Source organism: Hyperolius riggenbachi, chromosome 2, assembly GCF_040937935.1.
Source record: "Hyperolius riggenbachi isolate aHypRig1 chromosome 2, aHypRig1.pri, whole genome shotgun sequence".
In the NCBI taxonomy this organism is placed as follows: domain Eukaryota; kingdom Metazoa; phylum Chordata; class Amphibia; order Anura; family Hyperoliidae; genus Hyperolius; species Hyperolius riggenbachi.
This window is the reverse complement of record NC_090647.1, coordinates 549,481,439-549,507,204: the sequence shown is the minus strand read 5'-3', so window position 1 is coordinate 549,507,204 and position 25,766 is coordinate 549,481,439. Positions and strand designations below refer to the sequence as shown.

General features: G+C 44.8%; 1 protein-coding gene and 1 long non-coding RNA gene across 4 annotated transcripts in view; one reads left to right on the top strand and one right to left on the bottom strand.

Moving 5' to 3' along the window:
• LOC137547347 (uncharacterized) overlaps positions 1-25,766 on the bottom strand; it is a 58,415-nt gene that overhangs the window by 8,974 nt on the left and 23,675 nt on the right. The gene's annotated exons all lie outside the window — the stretch shown is intronic.
• The window catches only part of LOC137547345 (beta-1,4-galactosyltransferase 3-like), an 83,913-nt gene continuing 82,369 nt past the window's right edge, over positions 24,223-25,766 (top strand). Inside the window, exon 1 of one of the 3 annotated variants that reach the window (XM_068270848.1) lies at positions 24,223-24,313. The gene's annotated coding sequence lies outside the window, so the exon portion shown is untranslated. The other 2 variants (XM_068270850.1, XM_068270849.1) reach the window with 2 other exon arrangements.

Here is a 25,766-nt window from a genome sequence, read left to right as displayed (position 1 = left end):
GATGTATGATTTTCGATCCACTTCTCACGTGTACAGCACTTTGTATTGGTCTTTCACGTGGAATTCCAATAAAATTGATTCATGTTTGTGGCAGTAAAATGAGAAAATGTGGAATATTCAAGGGGGCCGAATACTTTTGCAAACCACTGTAGCAGCGAGCGCTGCTATGTAAGGTGTCAATAGCATGCATACCTTCACATTAAGCTGCACTGCTTTAGCATAGTGTCATATCCTCAGTGTTGTCCCATGACAAGATATAATAACATATTTACAAAAATGTGGCAGGTGTACTTACTTTTGTGATATATATATATATATATATATATATATATATATATATATATATAAATATATAGAGAGAGATATATAGATAGATATATGTATATATTAAACACTCTTGATTGCCCGGATGTGTCTTTTGCAGGTTTTAAGTGAGTGAAAGCCAATCCTGCATCAGTTACAGGACAAACAGTGAAACCAATCCAGCTCCCTTCCGAGCATTATTCCTCTAAGTACACACACTGTGTAACTGAGCCCAGAGCAGTGACATGAAGGATATTGTTCTGCCCCAGAGGATGCTGGGAGGGCAGCCTGCCTGACAATGCTTTTTCAGGTTTCCAAACACCCATTGTCTTTTACACTTGTCCTTATGCTGGGGATACACGGCACTTTTCTGTACCGTGTATCGAGCAGCTGATCCGGCCAGCTTATAATATTCAGCTGGCCCGATCAAGCTGCCCGATGCCGCCCGCTCAATCCCCACCGGCGGACAATGGCAGGGAATCGAGCGGTGATAAGGAAGCGCCGGCGGGGACGAACGGTAATCGATCCGGCGACTAATCGGCTGCCGGATCGACCCGTGTATTCCCTCATTAAGCTGCGTTCTCACCACCCGATGGGGCCTGTGACGTCCCCTAGACGACGGTCGTCACAATGTAATCGGTACCTAATGACAATTGTGGGGAAACCAATTGTCTTTTGAGTACGTTGTTGGGATGTAGGAGGATACTGGAGGGTCCAGAGAAAACACACACAAAAACAGAGAGGACACACCTACTCCTATAAAGAGACAACATTTTTATGGTGCATTGGACAGCGGTGAACGGTTTCTAACTATAAACAGGTTAGGTCTCATGTCATGCCAGTATTTTACAACAGAGCTAAATGCAGATATACAAGTAACAATGTCCCCAGTATCTGGTCCCGGAAAAGTACAAACCTCCATTTACCGATAACCAACCCATACCCCCCCCCCCCCCCCCCCCTTGGATAACATACTCACCAAGCCTCCAGCGACATCGCTAAAGGCTCAGTGAGTATTTTATGGCCGGCAAACCCCCCAAAGAACACCCCCTGTTATCCCATCAGGCATGCCTGTTAGCTGAGTTCCAGAAAACGGGGCTTTGTTGTATACATAGTATCATGAATTAGGGCCTCTTTTCTTTTTTTTTCTCTTCAAAAAGTTTTTATTGTTTTTCAGTTTTTTATCAAAACAGGGAACAGGGGATATGCGGAGTAAAATACATGTCACACAATGCATTCTAAGATGTACATTATACAACAAGACATATCTCCAGGAATTGACAACAGAGGGAAATTATATCAGGCGTCACATGTCACTGACTGTCCTCAGAGGAGCTCACACTCTAATCCTACCATAGCCATAGTCTGATGTCCTATCATATTATTATTATGTATTTATATAGCACTGACATCTTCTGCAGCACATTACAGAGTACATAGTCATGTCACTGACTGTCCTCGGAGGAGCTTACACTCTAATCCTACCATAGTCATAGTCTGATGTCCTACCATATTATTATTATGTATTTATATAGCACTGACATCTCCTGCAGCACATTACAGAGTACATAGTCATGTCACTGACTGTCCTCAGAGGAGCTCACAATCTAATCCTACCATAGTCATAGTCTAATGTCCTACCATATTATTATTATGTATTTATATGGCTTTGACATCTTCTGCAGCACATTACAGAGTACATAGTCATGTCACTGACTGTCCTCGGAGGAGCTTACACTCTAATCCTACCATAGTCATAGTCTGATGTCCTACCATATTATTATTATGTATTTCTATAGCACTGACATCTTCTGCAGCACATTATAGAGTACATAGTCATGTCACTGACTGTCCTCAGAGGAGCTCACACTCTAATCCTACCATAGTCATAGTCTAATGTCCTCCCATATTATTATTATGTATTTATATAGCACTGACATCTTCTGCAGCACATTACAGAGTACATAGTCATGCCACTGACTGTCCTCAGAGGAGCTCACACTCTAATCCCTGCCATAGTCATAGTCTAATGTCACTAGCATATTATTATTATTATGTATTTATATAGCACTGACTTCTTCTGCAGCTCTTTAATGCTGGGCATACACGGCCTCGATTATGCGCCGGATCGCTCGATCCCGGCGCATCCCCGCTCGTCCCCACGGGCGCTCCTTATCTTCTGCTCGATTCCCCTCTATTGTCCGCCCGCGGGGATCGAGCATGGAATCTATCTGGCGGGTCATTGGACCTGTCGGATATTATCAATTGAGCCATCAGCGGCTCGATTGATAAGGAGCAAACGCTCCGTGTATGACATAAGACAGCGCACTTCCTAGTATAGAACTCAGTGGGAGTGTCTGGAGACTCTGGGAGAAGGGCGGGTAACGAATACTCAACTGGCAAGAGGAGAAAAAAGAGTGAGGCAGGAAATGATGTCAGGAGGTTAAAGGTAACCAAGATGGAAACTGCCTAAAATAGGATTCTCTGCTTTTCCTTTACAAAATTCACAGGAATCATAACGTGGACAGTGCAATACATCTGTTATGTAAGTAGAAGTAGTATTTATCTACTACTTATATATATGTGTTTTTTATTTCTAGGTTTGCATGGGTGTCGCTTGTTCTTTAACATCTATATCATCAGGGGCATAGCAATAGGGTTGCAGAGGTTGCGACCGCAATGAGGCCCTTGGGCCAGAGGGGTCCCGAAGGGCCCTCCCTCAACTGCAGTATTAGCTCTCTATTGGTCGTGTGTTCATAATAATCACTTCTATAGATACTTTGAATAGTGGTAATTAGTAACAAACTGCTCCCCATTCCCTTCTTGCACCTCTGACACTGTGGTTGCCATTGGCAGGTTTTGGTGCGCCGTATCAATTGTTATGTATAGAGTGCTTGGGGGGCCCCAATGTAAAACTTGCATCGGGCCCACAACTCCTTAGCTACGACACTGTATATCATATACAGCTCAACTCAGTGTTCTTAGCATACCAATGGCCAGCCCGAGTGCGCACAACAAAGTCGTACAATCGCGGCAGCGCGCACACACTTATGTGGAGCCATGCACCAGATTCATTTCAGACAGTGACAGATAATGATTTATTAGTAATTATGTGCAATATGTTCAACTAATTAAAATGCTTTACTGGGAAGAATGATTAATGTTCACATAAAGCTGCACAAAAGTAAATAGAATTAGATTGAAGTTATTTTACATGAAAATAACTTGTTTTGAGTGGTCTGCACTATGCAGTGTGTGTGGGGGGCAGGGATGATAGGGGTGAAAATACAATATAGAATAGAGTGGCTGGATAGTGTAATGGTAAGGGCTCTGCCTCTGACACAGGAGTTTAGGGTTTGAACCTTTCTTTCTGTTCAGTAAGCTAGTACCTATTCAGTAAGGAGACCTTGGGCAAGACTCCCTAACACTGAAGTACAGTGGGCGGCATTGCAGGAAGTGAGGAGGTGAGCGGTGGCATGCAAGGAAGTAAGTGAGTAATTGCTTCTCCGCTTGTTGCCGGCTCTAAATTTAGGGATCATAGTTTGAGGGGGAGATCGGACAGGGGAGCCCCCAGGCAAGGGGGAGTCTGACCCCCCTCCCCACTGATGTTCCCGCTGCTCCCCCTTCTTGGCTGCTACCCCCTCCAGGCTGCCTATCTGGGGGGGGGGGGGGAGGCGGTATCCTCACAAGTTTGCCTCAGGCGGCAAAATGACTAGAACCAGCCCTGCTGATCAATCAAGAAGTTGTTCATAATCGATAGCCAATAGAGGAACAGTAGATTTGATCACAGAGTTGTTGATCACAGTTGTTTGAGCGAGAGAATGAGCCTTAGCTCAAACAACTTGCCGGAGGCGTGGAAAGACCTCTAGATTCGAGCTGGCTGAAGCTCTAAACTGGTCCTACTGTAGGTTCAAGGAAAGCCAACCAAGCTCTGCCCCAGCTCACAGTGTCCCAGACCCCCTCCTCACCACCAATACTGCCCCATCCCCCCAGTCCCGCTAACGGCTGACGAGGGAGTGGCCCCAAGCCCACTAACAGTAGATGAGGGAGTGGTCCAGAAACTCCTCTGCAAACTGAACACAAGAAAAGTTGCAGGCCCAGATGGTGCGACCACACAGTGCCTAAAAAGCTGCGCAGGCCCCTATTCTCTCCACCCTGCTCTCTCAGCCACTCCCACGGCAGGAGATTTGAATGGGGGTGACAACATTGGAACGAGGGGACAATGAGAGGAATGGGAAGGCTCGATAGGATCCACAGCCTTCCCTCTCCATAAGAAAGGATCTGTTTGTTTGTTTTATAAATCACTTCAGACTTGCTTTAAAGAGAAACTCCAACCAAGAATTGAACTTTACCCCAATCAGTAGCTGATACCCCCTTTTACATGAGAAATCTATTCCTTTTCACAAACAGACCATCAGGAGGCGCTGTATGGCTGATATTGTGGTGAAACCCCTCCCACAAAGAAATTCTGAGTACGTACTCTTGGCAGTTTCCTGTCTGTGAACCTTGCTGCATTGTGGGAAATAGCTGTTTACAGCTGTTTCCAACTGCCAAAAAAGCATGCAGCAGCTACATCACCTGCCAGCAGTAAAAATGTCACCATGTAATAAATGTCAGAATGTAAATCAGGGATTTAAAAGATTTTACAATGAGCAAACACTAACTAAATCATTTATACATAATTATTGTAAAAATGAAGCACTTTTTTCATTACATTACTAGCTGATAACCCGGCGTTGCCCGGGGATGTGCTTGGCTGGTGTCGGCTCCGCCCACTTTTTCTATGTGCAAGAATGGCAGCAATTTAAATATTCCCCTTGAAAATCAACAGCTGAATATTGATTGGCTTTTTAGGCTCCACCCACTTTTCTGAATATTAATCCCAGTCACCCAGTAACCAACTGTGCAAAGTTTGAGAACCCTGCCATTAACAGTGAAGAAGGGCTGCAGTTTACATTTTCCCAGTGAAATCTGTTTTTGACTCCACCCAGTGTTTGTAACCTTGACACACAGTCACTCAATAACCAAGTTTGTGAGCTTTCGGATTCCTGGCATCACAATTGTGTGACTGGAAGCAGTTTATCCAGCAAAGAAATCCGATTGGCTGTTTGTGGCTCCGCCCCTTTAGTGAATTTGAACCCCAGTAACTTAATGACCGACTGTAGCAGGTTTGAGGCCTCTGCCATTAACAGTGTAAGAATTGCAGCAGTTTCAATATTCCCCTTGAAAATCAATAGGTGAATTTTGATTGGCTGATGTAGGCTCCACCCACTTTTCTGAATATTAATCCGTCACCCAGTGACCAACTGGGTCAAGTTTGAGAACCCTGCCATTAACAGTGTAAGAATGACTGCAGTTTATATTTTCCCATGTACAAAGTTAGTTGTTTTTGGCTCCGCCCACTGTTTGTAACCTTGACATGCAGTCACTCAATAACCAAGTTTATGAGCTTTGGTGTCTTTGGCATCATGAGGTTGCAATTTTCCCATTGAAATTCAACAAATCTGATTGGCTGTTTTTAGCCCACCCCCTTTTCAGAATGTAAACCCCAGTCCCCCAGTGACTGATTGTACCAGATTTGAGGCCTCTGCCATTAATGTATGAATGCCAGTAATGTAAATAATCCCCTTGAAAATCAATAGGTGAAATTCGATTGGCTGTTGAAGGCTCCACCCACTTTCCTGAATATTAATCCCAGTCACCCAGTGGGCAACTGTATCAAGTTTGGGAACCCTTCCATGTTAAACATTTAGTTGTTTGCACCACCCAGTTTTTCTAACCTTGACATACAGGCACTCAGCTACCAAGGTTATGAGCTTTGGGGTCCTTGGTATCAATAATTTGTATATTCCCATTGAAATTAAACAAATCTGATTGGCTGTTTTTGGCTCCGCCCCCTTTCTGAATTTGAACCCCAGTCTCCCAGTGACTGACTGTACCAAGTTTGAGGCATCTACTATTAACAGTGTAAGAATGACAGCAATTTATATATTCCCCTTTAAAATTAACAGGTGAATTTTGATTGGCTGTTGTAGGTGCCACCTATTTTCCTGAATATTAATCCCAGTCACCCAGTGACCAACTATGGAAAGTTTGACAACCCTGCCATTAACGGTGTAAGAATGGCTGCAGTTTACATTTTCCCAGTGAAATTTGTTTTTGGCTCCGCGCACTTTTTGTAACCTTGACGCACAGTCACGCATTGACCAAGTTTGTGAGCTTTTTCAGGTTCCTGACATAAAAAAATGTGTGAATGAAAGCAGTTTATCTACCAAGGAAGTCTGATTGGCTGTTTGTGGCCCCGCCCCTTTAGTGAATTTGAACCCCTGTCACCCAATGACCGACTGTAGCAAGTTTGAAGTCTCTGCCATTAAAAGTGTAAGAATGGCAGCAGTTGAAATATTCCCCTTGTAAATCAGTAGGTGAATTTTGATTGGCTGTTGTAGGCTCCACCCAATTTCCTGAATCTTAATCTCATTCACCCAGTGACCAAGTGTGCCAAGTTTGAGACCCCTGCGATTAACAGTGTAAGAACGGCTGCAGATTACATTTTCCGATTTAAAATGAATGGCTGAAATTTGATTGGCTGTTTTATGCTCCGCCCACTTTTCCTGGATTTGTAACCTCGGTCACCAAGTGACCAACTGTGCCAAGTGTGTGGACTCTGGCTTGATTACTGTGAGAATGGCAGCCTTTTCCATTTTTTCCATTGACATGAACGGGTGAAATTTCATGTCAATTTCATGACACACACACACGCACGCACGCACACACACAACTCACACACACACACACACACACACACGCACGCACACACACACACAACTCACACCCACACACGCACACACGATTTTATATATATAGATTTTCACTGGAGTTCCTCTTTAAGTCACACTCACAGTAGTCCCAATTAAAGTGAACCTTTTACCCAAATCATGTGAAGTAAAGAAAACCTATGTAAACATTCTGCATTTGTTTCATTATAGTTGCTTTATGTTTGACTTCGATTTCATATATCTGTACTTTGAAACTGACATTTTTATGTGCATGCAATGAAACTTTGGCTTGAGCTGCACCCGCCCATTTCTGTCTCAATAAGCTGATCCCAGCGGTCAGCTGTCGCTATATTTAGTCATACTGATGACAGGTACTAACAGTTTCACAGCATCAGAACTTTGTTTTTCTTACCCAAGCCTCATTTTTAGCTGCACAGAAGAAAACTTCCCATCAGGCATTTTACCCTGATGCTGTGAAAAGCATGATGGGATTTCTGATGTTGTTGTTCTCGATCTGCTGTTTTGACACAAATTTTTTTTTAATTTTTTTAATTTGAGATTTGAAGCCTAGCACACGCAGCTGGGAGGGTTGATCAGGACACAGGACAGTTAGAACTGTGTCTCATGCTCCCTGTCACCTCCTTTCAACCAAAAAGATGGCTGCCCCATGAAAGAGATGGCTTTCCCCATGAAATCACAAACATTTGCCTGTTCTTTTAAAACAGGGGGGGGGGGGGGTAAGAGATTATATTACCTATCTATTTTAATTAACATAACTAATGTAACTTAATGACAGTATGTTTGTTTGGGCTGACGTTCCCCTCCTTTAAACAAATACTGGTTGCCTGGCATCCTGCTGTTCTTTTTGGCTGCATTAGTGTCTGAATCACACACCTGAAATAAGCATAATTCAGTCAGAAACATCTGATCTGCGTGCTTGTTCAGGGGCTATTGCAAAAGTATTAGAGGCAGAGGATCAGCAGGACTGCCAGGCAATGTGCATTGTTGAACCACTTCCCGACCTCCAGTTTGCCTCTGGTAATGGTAAACGGACATTTTTTGCCACGCGTACCTGCCAAATCTGACAGATCTTTGATTGGTGAATGGGAACATATGTTCCCTGACCCAATCAAAGTGCCTGTAATGGAAAGATCAATTCTTCAACGAGAAGTCAATGATCTTTCCTGTCACAACACTACCTGTCTGCTTTGAACTCTGTCCTCAGCACCCACAGAAAAGTGTGTGAGGGGACATCTAGTGGTAAAAAAGACACATTTCACACTACATTTTATACTATATAAATTCAAATAAATAAATGAAACCCTCCTTCCCCCCTCCCCGGCCCCTATAGTTACCAAAATAAAACACTTGTAAAGGGGGGGAAAAAAGAGACAGCATTTAAAAAATAAATAGCTACGGTACCTTGGGGACTTCTTTTAATATGTATGTCATGAGAGAATATTACTGTTATTTTTGCAAATAAGGGCTTGTAATTACCGTATTGATATAGTATAAAGAAACAGAAGATAGAAGAAAATTCCATTATTTCTAAATGACAACTATTGTATATTTTAAAATAAAATATTGTCACCATTCATTGTACAGTACTAGGGACACTATTGAAATGTTGTATTAACCGGGACAAATGGTCAAATAAAATGTGTGGGTTTTATTTACAGTAGCAATATTGATTTTTGAACTATAATGGCTGAAAACTGAAAAATAATGACTTAAAAAAGCATAGGAAATAAAATAATTATTAGCAAAAAGTACAACCCAAAGAAAGCCTAGGATGTCCCACAAAACAAAACATAGATCATTTCAGTGTTAAAAGTAGCGATTATTGGCAAATTAATGTGAGGAGCGTGATATGTGAAAATTGCTGTGGTTTTTCAGAGCAAATAACCTGAGGTATTGAAGTGGTTAAACACATTTTGGCACAGGTTTGCTTCTGTGAAAGACTGCACTTGACCTACTTGAGGCGCTGGACCTTCTCACTATGTCGAGAGCCTCAGAACCAATATCAGCTTCTTCCAATGACCCCTTTTCTTACAAATACCGGTTAGTGCACTTTTTAAGCTACTCACCAATTAATAATTTATCCGCCGCCGCTCATAACGAGGACGGGTCACACTTCGCACACGCGCCTCGCTCGGGCCCTGCGCGCATCCTCCTTATCCGTCCCGCTCAACCAGCAATTCAATTCATGCAATTTTAATGTTTAGGTAGGAAATGGTCCCATTAGCCTAAATCCGCTGGGATTAAACGCGCCGCTCCGCGCTGCATTTATCATAATCACGCCGCTTAATTTCTCCAGAGCCCGTCACGTTACTTATCGCCCCCGTCCCCCATTCTCCCCCCTCCGTCTGTGTGGGTTTATTTTTTAAGCTCAGAACACCTTGTTTCCTGCATTATTTATGCTCCGCAGTCACTTCCAGAGCTGACGTTGTTTTATAAAATCACTTAAGTCCCAGCGCAGGCATGCGGGGTGCGAAATGCGTAGTATCGGCTTAGGGGTTAGGGGGTGGCGTACGCTCCCATTAGTCTTTATTAAATGACTTTGCTGAAAGCGCCGGACAGTAATGCTGTGAACTGTGAAATTGGAAGTTTACGTGGCACTCCGCTGGCTCGCTAATAGTCCTCAGAGGCAGAGCCGCGGTGGAAGTATTTACTGCTGTTGGGGTGTTTAGGACAACCGTAGATCAGACTTGCTTCATACCTGGGAGGAGGTTGGCTCGGCGTGACGGAAAGGACGTGTTGCGGCAGGGCTGCTTCAGTTGGGCGCCGGTTGATGCCAAAACTAGTAATAATTTCAGTAAGTTAGTTTACCGATATTTTACTATGCAGTTCCAATTCTTACTTGTACATGTTCTCCCCCAATTATTGTGTCCACCTGTATCCAACACCCTGTGTTGTTCTATACCATAACTCCTCCCCTTCCCAAACCCCACCCCTTTTGTAACCACAGGCTGTATAGTTCCGGTAGAGCACCTTTTGTATACCAAAATCCCAACCCTGGTTTCATTTTTTCCCCTATACATTGTTGTACGACCACCCAGGTCTGCTGATTCCCTGGATATAGTCCCCTACATATTGTCACCTACCCCCTACTATACCTACCTGTCCCTACACCCCTCACACTATAGGTTACTCTCCCACCAATATCTCCCACACTCCATTAACAAAATTTCACATATCCCTATACTACACTTCTATATGCATATTATGGAAAACGTTGTTATTACTGTTTTACGACTCTAATAATTCATAGGAAGAATTTTAGATATTAATTCTGTATATATGCAAGTTATTTCGGACAAACACCAACTATGCCTCTTGTCCCCAGTTGTGTACTCCTACTAATTATTGCCTGAGGAAGCGGGTTAAAACCTGCGAAACGCGTTGCAAATATCCTCTGGAGTGTACCAATAAATTTACTTTGTTTTTGAATACACAGCTTGTTGTGTCTGCTTGCAGGAAGTAAGTCCACCAACTGCCTCCTAAGCATTTTTAAACCTTATAATAATTGATTTTGTTCTTTTAGCACCTCCACTCTTCATTACGCTTTGTATCCAACACACGCCCCCTTCTGTCCCCCATGTGTCCACAGTGTGTACTCTTTGATGGAGCAGAGTGTTCTGTACAGGCAGGTAGGCACCCAGTATAACAAGTTTGAACTCTTTACTATAGAAAAGCATGCAGAGATAAATCATATACCCCCATCAGGAAGTGCAGCTTTCTTCGAACAGAGAGGAACACAGAGAATACGGGAAATAGCAATACCATAGAGATCATTGAGGCACTTACATACACTACATACACAGTGACATCTTGTGGTAGCTTTACTATACTGCAGTTTAGCTAATGTTGTTAAACCTCTAACAACCCTCAACAGTCCAATTCAACTTGACCCTATAAGTCTCTCTAGAAATGATGCTTCGCATCTACATCTCTGTCCCCTTTGTGTTTCCAACTCCCCCCCCCCCCCCCCGTGTGTCTCCAGCTCCCCGTTTGCACCCCCCCCCCCCCATGTTTCTGGATGAGGTCAGCCAACCTGCCACTGGGGGGGGGGAGAGGGGGTCCGGGAGACAAACGGGGAGGGAAGGGGACACAGGGGGAGCGGGAAACACATGGGAGGAGCGGGAGATATGGGAGGACAATGCAGGGAGTCCCTGGCGCTGCGATGCGTTGGTGGTTTGTATCGGCGGGTGTTCTTACATCATGTGTTTATTTTAAATAATTTTACTCGGTTCAGGTTCACTTTAACTCTCACTAGAGATCCAGGCTGAAAAGTGGACTTCTCTATCACTGCGTTTCAGTACATGCTTTATTTTGTATTTTGTTGCACTTTTGTATGGCTAGCTTAGACCAATAAGGACCCATTTCCACACAACGCCGGAGTGCATCTTGGGACAGGTGATGCAGGCACAGCTGGTGCGTAAAAATGCAGCATGTCACCATGTGCATCAGATGGCAGCCTATTGATTTCCCCGTCCGAATGGCATGTGGGGAAATGTTTTGAATTGGCAGCCGTGGAAACGGGCCCTTAGGCTGTCTGGTGCAAGCTATATTATTTTCTTAGAATAATGCTGGGCAGTGTTTTGTTTTGTCTCCATTTTATCCCTGGCTTTAGACAGAGTAAAACAGGTTAATCCCCACTTTTTCCACTTCTACAGCCGATCACTGGAAACACCAGAAAAACATGTTTATGAACAAACACGACCATTTGTACAACTCGTTATAGAGCCATTAGTATCTGTATGAGAGATTTCTGTCCAGGATCCAAACAAAGGTCAATCATAATTCAGGGCCTGCTAGGGAGGGAGAAACAATGGCGCAATTAACAGCGCCAAACCCTAAAAGGCTTTCACAATAGTATTCTGACGGCTGTGGGCCTTCTGTGTAAAAAGTATACCTGAAGTTTTTCTTGTTGCAGTTGGCAGCCTATCAGATTCCAGCTATCTTTTTAGGGCCTCCTGCAGTCTTCTGCACATGCGGGACCTCCCGTGCATGCGCAGAAGACCCCGACTGACGCGACTGAGCCAGTTACCAGGGCTGATTGCCGCTGAACGGCAGATCGCAGGAGGACAGGGAGAGACAAGCTTATTAGGCAGGAGGAAGCCGGGTAAGTATCAAATCTTTTCTTTAATATGTCTCTGGTTTACTTTAAAAAGGCAACAACATCAAGTAGAATGCAGTTTACTATTCAGGATACTTTTAATCTAATTTTCCTGGTTTCAGCATCATAAACACGCTCTATATTAGTATGTAGCCCCGCCCTCCCAGTGAGGTTTAGCCTAGGCTGATTAGTTAAGTGGAATTCTCCCTGCCCCCTCCCCCTTTTTCGACTGGCTTCAGAACTCTCAGAAAATGAACATTCTGCAGAGGACTCCTACCAGTACTAAATACTGAAGATGTTGAAGCTGACAAAAAAATAAAAACAAATTATATATATATATATATATATATATATATATATATATATATATATATATATATATATATATTTTTTTATATATATATATATATATATATATATATATATATATATATATATATATATATATATAAATATATATATATATATATACAGTGGGATGCGAAAGTTTGGGCAACCTTGTTAATCGTCATGTTTTTCCTGTATAAATCGTTGGTTGTTACGATTAAAAATGTCAGTTAAATATATAATATAGGAGACACACACAGTGATGTTTGAGAAGTGAAATGAAGTTTATTGGATTTACAGAAAGTGCGCAGTAATTGTTTAAATAAAATTAGGCCGGTGCATAAATTTGGGCACTGTTGTCATTTTATTGATTCCAAAACCTTTAGAACTAATTATTGGAACTCAAATTGGCTTGGTAAGCTCAGTGACCCCTGACCTACATACACAGGTGAATCCATTTATGAGAGAGTATTTAAGGGGGTCAATTGTAAGTTGCCTTTCTCTTTTAATCTTTTCTGAAGAGTAGCAACATGGGGGTCTCAAAACAACTCTCAAATCAGAATCGTTTATTTTCGCCAAGCATAACTGGGTTATGCCCGGAATTGGATTTGGCACAATACATAGCTCAAGAAAAGAAGTTAGACATATGGTACATAAAAGGTTCACAGCATACAGGAACATCAAGCAGAGGAACAACAGTAACCTTTTGCAATGTTCGTTCATGACAGATAATCCTGTGGTTCCTGTCCACACACCTGTCTTACGTAGGGTTAGTCAGACTTGAGGGATGGACAGATCGATTTGGCAGCGTCACAGCTCAGACCAAGTCCTTGATGGGGTTGTAGTGCTGATGGGAGTATTTGGAGGGAGTTTAGGAGGCTGACAGCCGAGGGGAAGAATGCGTTCATGTGCCTCACGGTCCTTGTTGAGATGGCCCGAAGCCTCCGGCCCAATGGGAACAGATTAAAATAGCGGTTTCCTGGGTGGGAAGGGTCGTTTGCGATCCTCAGTGCCCTCGATTACAGCCTTGTGTTGTGTAGGTGGGCAAGTGAGGGGAGGGGTCTCCCAATAATCCTCTCCGCCGTCCTGATGACCCTCTGTAGTTTGCCCTTGTCGCTGTCGTTGGCGCCGTTATGCCAGACCAAGATGGAAGAGCAGAGAATTGATTCAATGGTGGCGGAGTAGAAGCTTGTTAGATCCTCCTGGGCCATGCCGAATTTCCTCAGTTGGCGTAGGAAGTAGAGTCTCTGCTGGGCTTTCCGCTGGATAGCAGTGATGTTGGCTCTCCAGCTGAGGTCATTGGAGATGGTAGTGCCCAAAAGACGAGCGCATGGTACTCTCGCAACTTCCATGCCGTCGATAAAGATGGGAGGTGGGGTGGTAGCAGTCTTCCTGAAGTCTATGATCAGCTCAACAGTTTTAATTGTGTTTAGCACTAGACTGTTCTCCTTACACCACTGGCAGATTCTCTCCACCTGCTGACAGTACTCCTGGACATTATCCTTGGTGACCAGGCCGACAATGGTGGTGTCATCAGCGAACTTGATGACCTTAACCTCCTTAGCGGTAACCCCGTGTGTGACACGGGGTAAGCCGCCGGAGGGTGCCGCTCAGGCCCTGCTGGGCCGATTTTAATAATTTTTTTTTTGCTGGACGCAGCTAGCACTTTGCTAGCTGCGCCAGCACTCTGATCGCCGCCGGCCCCTTTGCGATCGCCGCTATCTGCTGCGGCGCGGGCCCCCCCCCCCCTCCAGACCCCAGCGCTGCCTGGCCAATCAGTGCCAGGCAGCGCCGAGGGGTGGCCCGGGACTCCCAATGACGTCCCGACGTCAGTGACGTCGGTGACGTCATCCCGCCCCGTCGCCATGGCGACGGGGGAAGCCCTCCAGGAAATCCCGTTCTTTGAACGGGATTTCCTGATCGCCTATCGCCGGAGGCGATCGGCGGGGCTGGGGGGATGCCGCTGAGCAGCGGCTATCATGTAGCGAGCCCTCGGCTCGCTACATGATAAAAAAAAAAAAAAAAATAAAAAAAACTGTTGCGCTTCCCCCTGGCGGTATTTTTCATACCGCCAAGGGGGTTAAAGAGACACTGGTAACATCAAAAACATCCCCTGGGTGGTACTCTCCTCGGGTCGGGAAAGCCTCTGGATCCTAATGAGGCTTCCCACGCCGTCCTCTGTCCCACGGGGGTCTCGCTGCAGCCCTCCGAACAGCCGGCGACAGACCCGACTGTCAATTCAATATTTAGTACCTTTGCTGGCTTCAGCGGGGGCGCTGTGGCTACTTTCGGCTCAGAAGTAGGCGGAAATACCCGATCTCAGTCGTGTCCGCTCTACTGCGCAGGCGCCGGAAACTTGCGCCTGCACAGTAGAGCAGACCCGACGGCGATCGGGTATTTCCGCCTACTTCGGAGCCGACAGCAGTCAGAGCGCCTGCGCAGGAGCCGGAAAGGTCATCTTGTACGGAGGGCTGCAGCGAGACCCCTGAGGGAAGGAGGACGGCGTGGGAAGCCTCATTAGGATCCTGAGGCTTCCCCCACCCGAGGTGAGTACCCCCCAGGGGACGTTTTGACGTTACAGATTCTCTTTAACGGAGTCCGCCTCGGATCTGCAGTCGTTCGTGTAGAGGGAGAACAGCAGTGGCGACAGGATACAGCCTTGAGGTGCACCAGTGTTTGTTGTCACACCTTCTGAGTGGATATTGCCCAACTTGACAACTTGTGTCCTATTAGTAAGAAAGTATGTGATCCACAGGCGTAGGCCAGGATGGACACCAAGTGCAGTTAGATCTTCCTGGAGGATGCGTGGGCAGATGGTATTAAAGGCCGAGCTGAAGTCCAGGAGTAGTATTCTGGCATACACGTCCGATTTGTCAAGGTGCTCATAGATGTGCTCCAGGCAGATGTTTATGGCATCGTCCGTGGACCTGTTTGCCCTGTAGGCGAACTGGTAGGGGTCAAGGAGGGGCAAGGTGGTGAGTCCCAGGATGGATAGGACCACCCGTTCCAGGGTTTTCATGATGACGGACGTCAGTGCCACAGGTCTGAAGTTATTAAGGTCGGAAACGCCCTGTTTCTTGGGGACCGGTATGATGGTAGACCTTTTGAAGCATGCAGGGACTTTGCCTTCTTTTAATGACCTGGAGAAGATGGAGCAGAGGACGGGAGCAAGTTGCCGAGAGCATGTTTTCAAGCAGACAGGGGACACGCCGTCAGGGCCAGAGGCTTTCCTAGAGTTTAGTGTTGACAGGAGGCGCAGGACCTCGGTCTCTTCCACCAGCAAGGGGGAAAGTTGGTCTGTGGCGTCGTTCATATGGCCCAGAGGGGGAGTAGGTGTTACTAGGTGCTCCCCAGGTGTTGCCTGACCCTTAAACCTGCAGTAGAATTTGCAAGGAAGGATATTCCGCTACACCATGGGTGGAGTATAAAGCAGTCTTCAGTTTATTAACACATCAGAGGATACACATAAGGCTCACGTGTATCGGAGCTCACACTGGCTCCTTAATCATAGCTATGATTAAGGAGCCAGTGTGAGCTCCGATACGGGTGAGCCTTATGTGTATCCTCTGATGTGTTAATAAACTGAAGACTGCTTTATACCCCACCCATGGTGTAGCGGAATATCCTTCCTTGCTGCTTGTATTGAGACCCATGATTCCTGCTCCCCTGGGATATGCACCAGTGGTGTCAGCGTTTCCACTTCCTTCTGTTACTGCAGTAGAATTTACTAAGCTCCTCCGCTAATTCAGTGCTGGGTGGGGCCTGTTGGGGGGGAGGCTTGTAGTTTGTGGCAGCCTTGAGCCCTTTCCATACAGCCCGTGTGTCATTTGAGCGCAGGTTGTGCCGCAACTTCTCAGCGTACTCCTTTTTGGCAGCTCTCAGTTCTTGCTTGAAGACAAAGATTGTTCCCCATCATGGTTTAGAGGAAGGATACAGAAAGCTGTCTCAGATATTTCAGCTGTCTATTTCCACATTTAAGAACATATTGAGGAAATGGAAGACCACAGGCTCAGTTCAGGCTCGAAGTGGCAGACCAAGAAAAATCTTGGATAGACAGAAGCAACGAATGGTGAGATCAACCCACAGACCAGCACCAAAGACCTACACCATCATCTTGCTGCAGATGGAGTCACTGTGCATCGTTCAACCATTCGGCGCATTTTACACAAGGAGATGCTGTAGGTGAGTGATGCAGAGGAAGCCCACAGCACAAATAAAGCCGCTTAAGGTATGCTAAAGCACAACTGGACAAGCCAGCTTCATTGTGGAATAAGGTGCTGTGGACTGACGGAACTAAAATTGAGTTATTTGGGCATAACAAGGGGCGTTATGTATGGAGGAAAAAGAACACAGCATTCCAAGAAAACCACCTGCTACCTACAGTAAAATATGGTGGTGGTACCATCATGCTGTGGGGCTGCGTGGCCAGTGCAGGGACTGGGAATCTTGTCAAAGTTGAGGGACGCATGGATTCCACTCAGTATCAGCAGATTCTGGTGACCAATGTCCAGGAATCGGTGACAAAGCTGAAGCTGCACCGGGGCTGGATCTTTTAACAAGACAACAACCCTAAGGGCCCATCCACACTTGCAAAACGCTAGCGCTTTTGCTAGAGTTTTGCTCATGCGATCTTTGGCAATTAACGCAAAAAAAATCGCCATTAACACTTGGCGATTTTTTTGCGTTCGCGTTTAGCGCTTCTAAATCCAGTAAATCGCCTGAAAATGGTGCAGGCTACAAGTTTGCGTTTGGCGATATGTCGCCAGCGATTAACGCAAATTGCCCAAGTGAGAACAGGCCATAAGGTATTATTGCAATAGCGCTTTAAAAAGCACTAGCGCTTGAACGTTTTGCCCCATTCTAAAACTTGCATCGGGGCCCACAGCTCCTTAGCTATGCCACTGTCTCTGGATGTACATAGGGCAGTGGTGGCACAGGGGTCTGAAGGTGGCACAAAGAGACAGAAGGAGGAACAAGGGGACAGGAGGTACAAACAAGAATGAGGCGTGGCTTCAATCAGGAGGTGTGGCTTAGTTTCAGAAGTGGGGCTTAGTTCAGGGGGCAGGGCTTAGTTCCGGGTCATGGCACCCTCCCAGGACCAATGGCACTCCAGACAGTGGCCTGTAATGCCTATGCTTAAAAACGTGTCCCCCCCCCCCCCCCCATGCACCTGTATGAATATACAAAAGAATACAGTAAACTTCTGATATAGTAAACTTCTGATATAGTAAACTACTTGGTACCTTGACATTTACTATAAAGGGATTCTATTGTATAGTCACACGCAGGAGAGGCTGCTAAACCGTACATCCTTCTTGTGTATGTGTCTATACATTTAAAGTGGACTCAAAAATACAAGATTTCAGAAATAAAATCTATTTTCTAACTTATAATAATAAATAGCAGCCTTTTTTCAGCTGCATGATGACAAATATTAAATATTTTACATTTATTGGAGGAACCCCTCCCTTCCTTCCATATTGCCGGGACAGAATCCGGCAGACTGGTGGAGGAGATAAAAAACAAAAACAAAACACAGGCTGCTACTGATGATGTCACAGGGGAGGTGATCTCAGCTTGTGTAAGATTTCACATAGACGAAAATCTCGTACTGCACATGTGCAGGACGCTCCCGGCGATGGGAGGGTGATTAAGGATGAGCTCGGCCAGGTGCAGTGGCTCGGCTCAGAGAACCAGCCCCGAAAACAAAACTCAGCGGCTGCGGGGCCCGGAGGATCGTTCCGTGATGGCGTGAGCACAGGGCAGCTGTAGGGGGTTGGTAGTAGCCCCAGGTATGTTAAACTCTTTTTTTTAAAGTTTGGTTTAGGTTTCCCTTTTATACCTACTTTTACTTACTTGGGGCATGTTCCAGATCCCTCCCCCTCCCCCCCAGCCCCACCAGGGCTGTGGAGTCGGAGTCGAGGAGTCGGAGCAATTTTGGGTACTTGAAGTCGGTGGATTTATAAACTGAGGCGTTGGAGTCGGATGATTTTGTACCAAATCCACAGCCCTGGTAAGTATTAGACTAAGGAGTCGGAGTCGGAGCCACTTTGGGTACCTGGAGTCGGAGTTGGAGTCAGAGGTTTCATAAACGGAGGAGGCGGAGTTGGAGTCGGAAGATTTTTGTACCGACTCCACAGCCAGGGGCGTAACTAAACTTAATAGGCCCCCCCCCTGCAAATATGATAGCATGGGGCCCCCTTGGTCCCTGAACCCCATGCAGGTCACGTGATCGGGAGTCGACGAATACAAGCAAAGAGTTTTCTGCTGTGAAGTAGCATCTGGGAGCAGGAAAAAAATTGCACACGCTCCTGCACATGGTTTTATGAGCGAATAGGGAGGGTTTTTTGCTAATTAGTTGCACTTGTGGTTGGGGAGAGGGAGTAGGAGGGCTCCCAAAGTCTCTGGGCCCCCCTGAGATGGCAGGGGTCGCAGGGGTGATTGCTACGCCCATGTCCACAGCCCTGCCCCCCACGCACCAATCTCAAAAGCACCGAGTGTTCTGAGCATGTGCGGTTTTCTAAATAGTGAATGGCAGATGGGCAAACCACTCCAGGTGGCAAGAGTGTGGTTGAGGTGGGCAGGGACCACGCATCTTACGGAGCCACCAGAGGGATAACGGAGGGGACCTCACAGGTAGGGGTGCTTGGAAGAAGCCCCAGTAGGAAAGTAAAAGTATACTTATCAGGTGTGCTTTAAATGTCCTATACTCCCACATAGCACAGGTGGTGGTCTACCCAGCCACAGGTCTGTCTTGTACATGGCATTATGATTATATTTCTGTATATAAGGCCTATAGTCACACACAGCACAGAGATGCCTCCTGTAGATATTACTGTATATACTGCAATAGGGAATGCAGTGGGGCCCTTGGGCCAGAGGGGCTCACTAGGGGTCCTATTCATCCATCTTATTAGCTTTTTATTGGTGTTATGCCGATAATGGACATTGCATAGTGGTAATCCTTGTCAAGCTGTTTTCTTACTCTGATAACACCTCTCTGCAGGGCCGGAGCTACCATAGGAAAAAATGAGCAATTGCCCCAGGGCCTGTAGGGGCCCCTAAAGTGTCCTTCCCCCATCTTTACTGTTGCTTCCCAGGGACTCTGCAGAGTTTGTTAAGTTGGGAGGTGATTGGGGGAGGGTCAGCAGCCAGCTCAGGGGCCCAGGAGGGAAATTTGGCTGCAACAAAGGGCCTCTAATGATGCTTTTTGGTTGGGGGGTGTCTGTTGGGGGGCCCCAGTTTAATTTTGCCCTAAGGCCCAACTGTTACTTGAACCGGCCCTGCCTCTCTGACACGGCAGCTGTCATGGGTACGTTTTGGGACTCCATATCAATAGAGTGCTTGGGGCCCCATGTAAAACTCGCACTGGGGCCACAAGCTCCTTAGTTACGCCACTGTACTGTATATATGGCTGTATATGGCCTCTATAGTCACACAGCACAAAGATCCCTTCTGTTTATATGTAATATATATTGTGTGTGTGGTGTTGATATATAGTTGTAGATGACCTCTATAGTCACACAGACAGAATAGAGATCCCTCCTGTATATATTGCTGTATATGACTTCTAGTCACACACAGCAGTGATCCCTCCTGTATATATGGCTATCAGTGTTGCCAACCTCTGAATACATTTTTACTAGCAAAACTCAAAAATTTTTACTGACAGAACATTTTATTTACTGACCTCTAATACTACTGAAATTAAATTTAAGATGTCATATACTTGATTAATAATAATTATCAAATCGAATGGTTATCTGCGAATATAATGGTTGATACATCATACTGATGTATGGCCCTTTTTAGCTAGAGCAGTGTACATTCCAGAGTGACACATAAACGGATATGCAGTAAATGCTGTAATCTACTAGGGAAGAGAGGGGGTTTTAGTTTTTTTTACTGACACCACAAAGTTATTACAGACTTTACTGGCAGACCAGATTTGTTTAATGTTTTACTAAATGTCAGTAAACTTACTGAAGGTTGGCAACACTGATGGCTATATTGCTGTATATGACCTCTATAGTCACACACAGTACACAGACGCCTCTTTAATATATAGTGTGGATATATTGCTGTATATATGGCCTTTATAGTCACACACAGCACAGATCCCTCATGTGTATATGTACTGTATGTATATGGTATGGATACATTGTTGTATATGACCTCTATAGTCACACGGCACAGAGATCCCTCCTGTATATATGGATAGATTGCTGATATTCTGTATACATCGCTGTATATGACCTCTATAGTCACACGGCACAGATACCTCCTGTATATATGGATAGATTGCTGATATTCTGTATACATCGCTGTATATGACCTCTATAGTCACACGGCACAGAGATCCCTCCTGTATATATGGATAGATTGCTGATATTCTGTATACATCGCTGTATATGACCTCTATAGTCACACGGCACAGAGATCCCTCCTGTATATATGGATAGATTGCTGATATTCTGTATACATCGCTGTATATGACCTCTATAGTCACACGGCACAGATACCTCCTGTATATATGGATAGATTGCTGATATTCTGTATACATCGCTGTATATGACCTCTATAGTCACACGGCACAGAGATCCCTCCTGTATATATGGATAGATTGCTGATATTCTGTATACATCGATGTATATGACCTCTATAGTCACACGGCACAGAGATCCCTCCTGTATACATGGATAGATTGCTGATATTCTGTATACATCGCAGTATATGACCTCTATAGTCACACGGCACAGAGATCCCTCCTGTACATATGGATAGATTGCTGATATTCTGTATACATTGCTGTATATGACCTCTATAGTCACACGGCACAGATTCCTCCTGTATATATGGATAGATTGCTGATATTCTGTATACATCGCTGTATATGGCCTCTATAGTCACACGGCACAGAGATCCCTCCTGTATATATGGATAGATTGCTGATATTCTGTATACATTGCTGTATATGACCTCTATAGTCATACAGCACAGAGGCGTAAGTACAAAAAGGGCGCCTGGACAAAAAGGGCGCGGGGTGTAAACTCTAAATAATAATTAATCATTAATAGGGTTTATAAATATAGTGTGCTATATTTCGTTTACAAATAATGTTTAACAAAATTATGAATCATTAAATAATGTTTATGAAATCGGAAATTGTGAAAACGTTAATCTTCCCTGTTTCAAAAGTTAAACTTATAATTACGTTTATAAAAAAACCAATAATATATGTTTAATTGTTATAATTGTATATTATTGTGAATAACCGTCATTTATGGTTTGTTCTTATAATAAAATCTGAAAATATTGTTTATAAAGATGATATAAATATAACTACGTTCGTAATAAGTGTTGTAATACATTAGTAATTATTACTAAAATTTTACTAAAACTATACCTAAGCCTACTCTTACACAGAACCCTACCTTTACCTATCCCTAACCCCTAGACTCCCCTGTTGGTGCCTAAATCTAAGACCCCCCTATTGGTGCCTAAACCTAAGACCCCCCTGTTGGTGCCTAAACCTAAGACCCCCCTGTTGGTGCCTAAACCTAAGACCCCCCTGTTGGTGCCTAAACCTAAGACCCCCCTGTTGGTGCCTAAACCTAAGACCCCCCTGTTGGTGCCTAAACCTAAGACCCCCCTGTTGGTGCCTAAACCTAAGACCCCCCTGTTAGTGCCTAAACCTAAGACCCCCCTGTTGGTGCCTAAACCTAAGACCCCCCCCCTGTTGGTGCCTAAGTAACCCTCCCTGTACCTACCCCTAACCCCTAGACCCCCCTCTTGGTGCCTAAACCTAAGACCCCCCTGTTGGTGCCTAAACCTAAGACCCCCCTGTTAATGCCTAAACCTAAGACCCCCCTGTTGGTGCCTAAACCTAAGACCCCCCTGTTAATGCCTAAACCTAAGACCCCCCTGTTGGTGCCTAAACCTAAGACCCCCCTGTTGGTGCCTAAACCTAAGACCCCCCCTGTTGTTGCCTAAGTACCCCTCCCTGTACCTACCCCTAACCCCTAGACCCCCCTATTGGTGCCTAAACCTAAGACCCCCCTGTTGGTGCCTAAACCTAAGACCCCCCTTTATTATGTGGATAATAATGTTTTACTAATTGTGGATTCAAAAAATATTTTGCAATTTACGTTACGTACTGATCGCTTTATTTTGTGAATAATAATGTTTTACAAACAGTAAGGGATAAAACTTTAAATAATGTTTTAATTATTTAAATAAGATAAATATGTTTAGTATTTTCATAAACGTTATTCGGCACGGGTGCATTTTATAAACGTAAATCACCACAAGTTCAGTTATAAATCATTAAACATCGCCGGGCGCCGTTTGTAAACTTTATTTAGCTCCTGGCGCCGTTTATAAACTTTATTTAGCTCCGGCGCCCTTTTTTCCTACTCGGCGCCCATTAAACGCTATTTATTATGGGAGTGAATGGCGGCGCCCTTTTTGTCCACTAGCGGCATGCGCCCTTTTTTCCCAGCTCCCACACGATCCCTCCTGCATATATAGATTGCTGATATTCTGTATACATTGCTGTATTTGACCTCTATAGTCACACGGCACAGAGATCCTTCCTGTATACATGGATAGATTGCTGATATTCTGTATACATTGCTGTATATGACCTGTATAGTCACACAGCACAGAGATCCCTCCTGTATACATGGATAGATTGCTGATATTCTGTATACACTGCTGTATTTGACCTCCATAGTCACACGGTACAGAGATCCCTCCTGTATATATGGATAGATTGCTGATATTCTGTATACACTGCTGTATATGACCTCTATAGTCACACAGCACAGAGATCCCTCCTGCATATATAGATTGCTGATATTCTGTATACATTGCTGTATATGACCTCTATAGTGACACGGCACAGAGATCCCTCCTGTATATATGGATAGATTGCTGATATTCTGTATACATTGCTGTATATGACCTCTATAGTCACACAGCACAGAGATCCCTCCTGCATATATAGATTGCTGATATTCTGTATACATTGCTGTATATGACCTCTATAGTCACTCAGCACAGAGATCCCTCCTGTATATATGGATAGATTGCTGATATTCTGTATACAGTGCTGTATATGACCTCTATAGTCACTCAGCACAGAGATCCCTCCTGTATATATGGATAGATTGCTGATATTCTGTATACAGTGCTGTATATGACCTCTATAGTCACTCAGCACAGAGATCCCTGGTGTATATATGGATAGATTGCTGATATTCTGTATACAGTGCTGTATATGACCTCTATAGTCACACGGCACAGAGATCCCTCCTGTATATATGGATAGATTGCTGATATTCTGTATACAGTGCTGTATATGACCTCTATAGTCACTCAGCACAGAGATCCCTGGTGTATATATGGATAGATTGCTGATATTATGTATACATTGCTGTATGTGACCTCTATAGTCACTCAGCACAGAGATCCCTCCTGTATATATGGATAGATTGCTGATATTCTGTATACATCGCTGTATGTGACCTCTATAGTCACTCAGCACACAGATAACCTCTTGAGAACTTTTTTACAACTCCAGCACAACTTCTCCCCAGCCGTGCCAGTGACGTCACATAGAGCGGAGAGGGGCGGGGCCTGTCGCTAGGGGCTGCACTCTCGCGCAGCCTCATCACACAGCAGCTGAGACTGAGACTCGGCAGCAGCGCGCCCAGCGGCGGGAACGCGCACAGGGTGACAGCAGGTGGTTGTGGCTGCGATCAACGGTTCAGAGCGGCTCCTCCAGGTACCTCCTTCCCCTCCCTCCCCCTATAACTGTCCTGGGGGCTCCTCTATCTCCTCCTCCTGCGGGTGGCGCACTACAAGGCTCGGCATGCCCTGGGCAGACCCCCAGCAGCTGGGGGCTGCACTCCTGAGATCTGTGTTGCTGGAGACCAGGTGACTCTCAGGCAGGATAACTGGAGGAGGAAAGTGACTGCCAGGTGGGGGGAAGTGTTGTCAAAGTGTTTTTGTGGCCAAGAACAGTTATTATTATTTGTATTATTATTATTGTGCAGCTGCCAGGGGGAATGGCTGCCCATTAGTCCTAATTATGGTCTTTATTTGTGGCTGTGCTTCTTTATAAGAGCTTTTAGATGTCGTTAGTTCTTCTGCCCCTTAGCTAATACCATCAACAAGTGTATTTAAAGGAGACTTTCTATATAAAAGTATCCCCCCCCCCCTCCCCCATCTTAGTTGCAGCAGTTAGTGTATTTGCTTATAATATGTTTTGACTGATTGCTAAGAACAGCTTTTCTGCTTTTGAGAATGTTGCGTATCATGGGAAAAGTTTATGTAAACTTTTAGAAACTTTTTTTTTTTTTCAACACCCCTCCTGGCAACTATGTGGTTGACCCCAGAGCAAACTCTAGCATCCTTTTAAAGTGAACCTGAGTGAACTCAGAACATCCTTTCTGCTTTAAAAGATAAGCTACAGCATCATAACCTTTAAAGAAAAACATTTCTTTGTTACAACTGATCCAAACACTGCAATAAATCTGCAATGTGCCCACTTCTTGCTTTCATGGAAGCAGACATAGAGCTTGATTCACAAAGCGGTGCTAACCTACTTAGCACGTCTAAAGTCTTTAGACGTGCTAACCAGGGTGCTAAGTAGGTTAGCACCGGATTTCTCAACCAGATCACGCGCTAACTTTGCGTGCGTAAAGTTTTACGCGTGCAAAGTTTTACGCGCGCTAAGTCTCATAGGCTTTAATGGGCACTTCGCGCGGCGCGCCCTGCGCTCTGTGCAGTACGCGCGTAAAGTTTTACGCGCATAAAGTTTTGCGTGCGTAAAGTTTTATGCACGAAAACCTTGTTTAAACGCGCTAAGGGGGTTTTCACAGGTGTGCCAACAGTTAGCACCGCTTTGTGAATCAAGCCCGTAGGGTTGTGATTAGTCACAGTTGATGGGGGATTAGACAGGCTTAAAGTGGGCCCAAATTAAAAATACAAGATTTCAGAAATAAAATCTATTTTCTAAATTATAATAGTAAAGAGCAGCCTTTTTTCAGCTGCATGATGACAAATATAAAATATTTTAAATTTTATTGGAGGAACCCCTCCCTTCCTTTCATATTGCCGGGACAGAATCCGGCAGACTGGTGGAGTAGGTGTCCAGCAAAGGAGGAATTGCTAATGGCTGCCACCTGTATAACCCTAGTTTATGAAAAGAGAAGGGTGAAAAGCATGCACTGAAA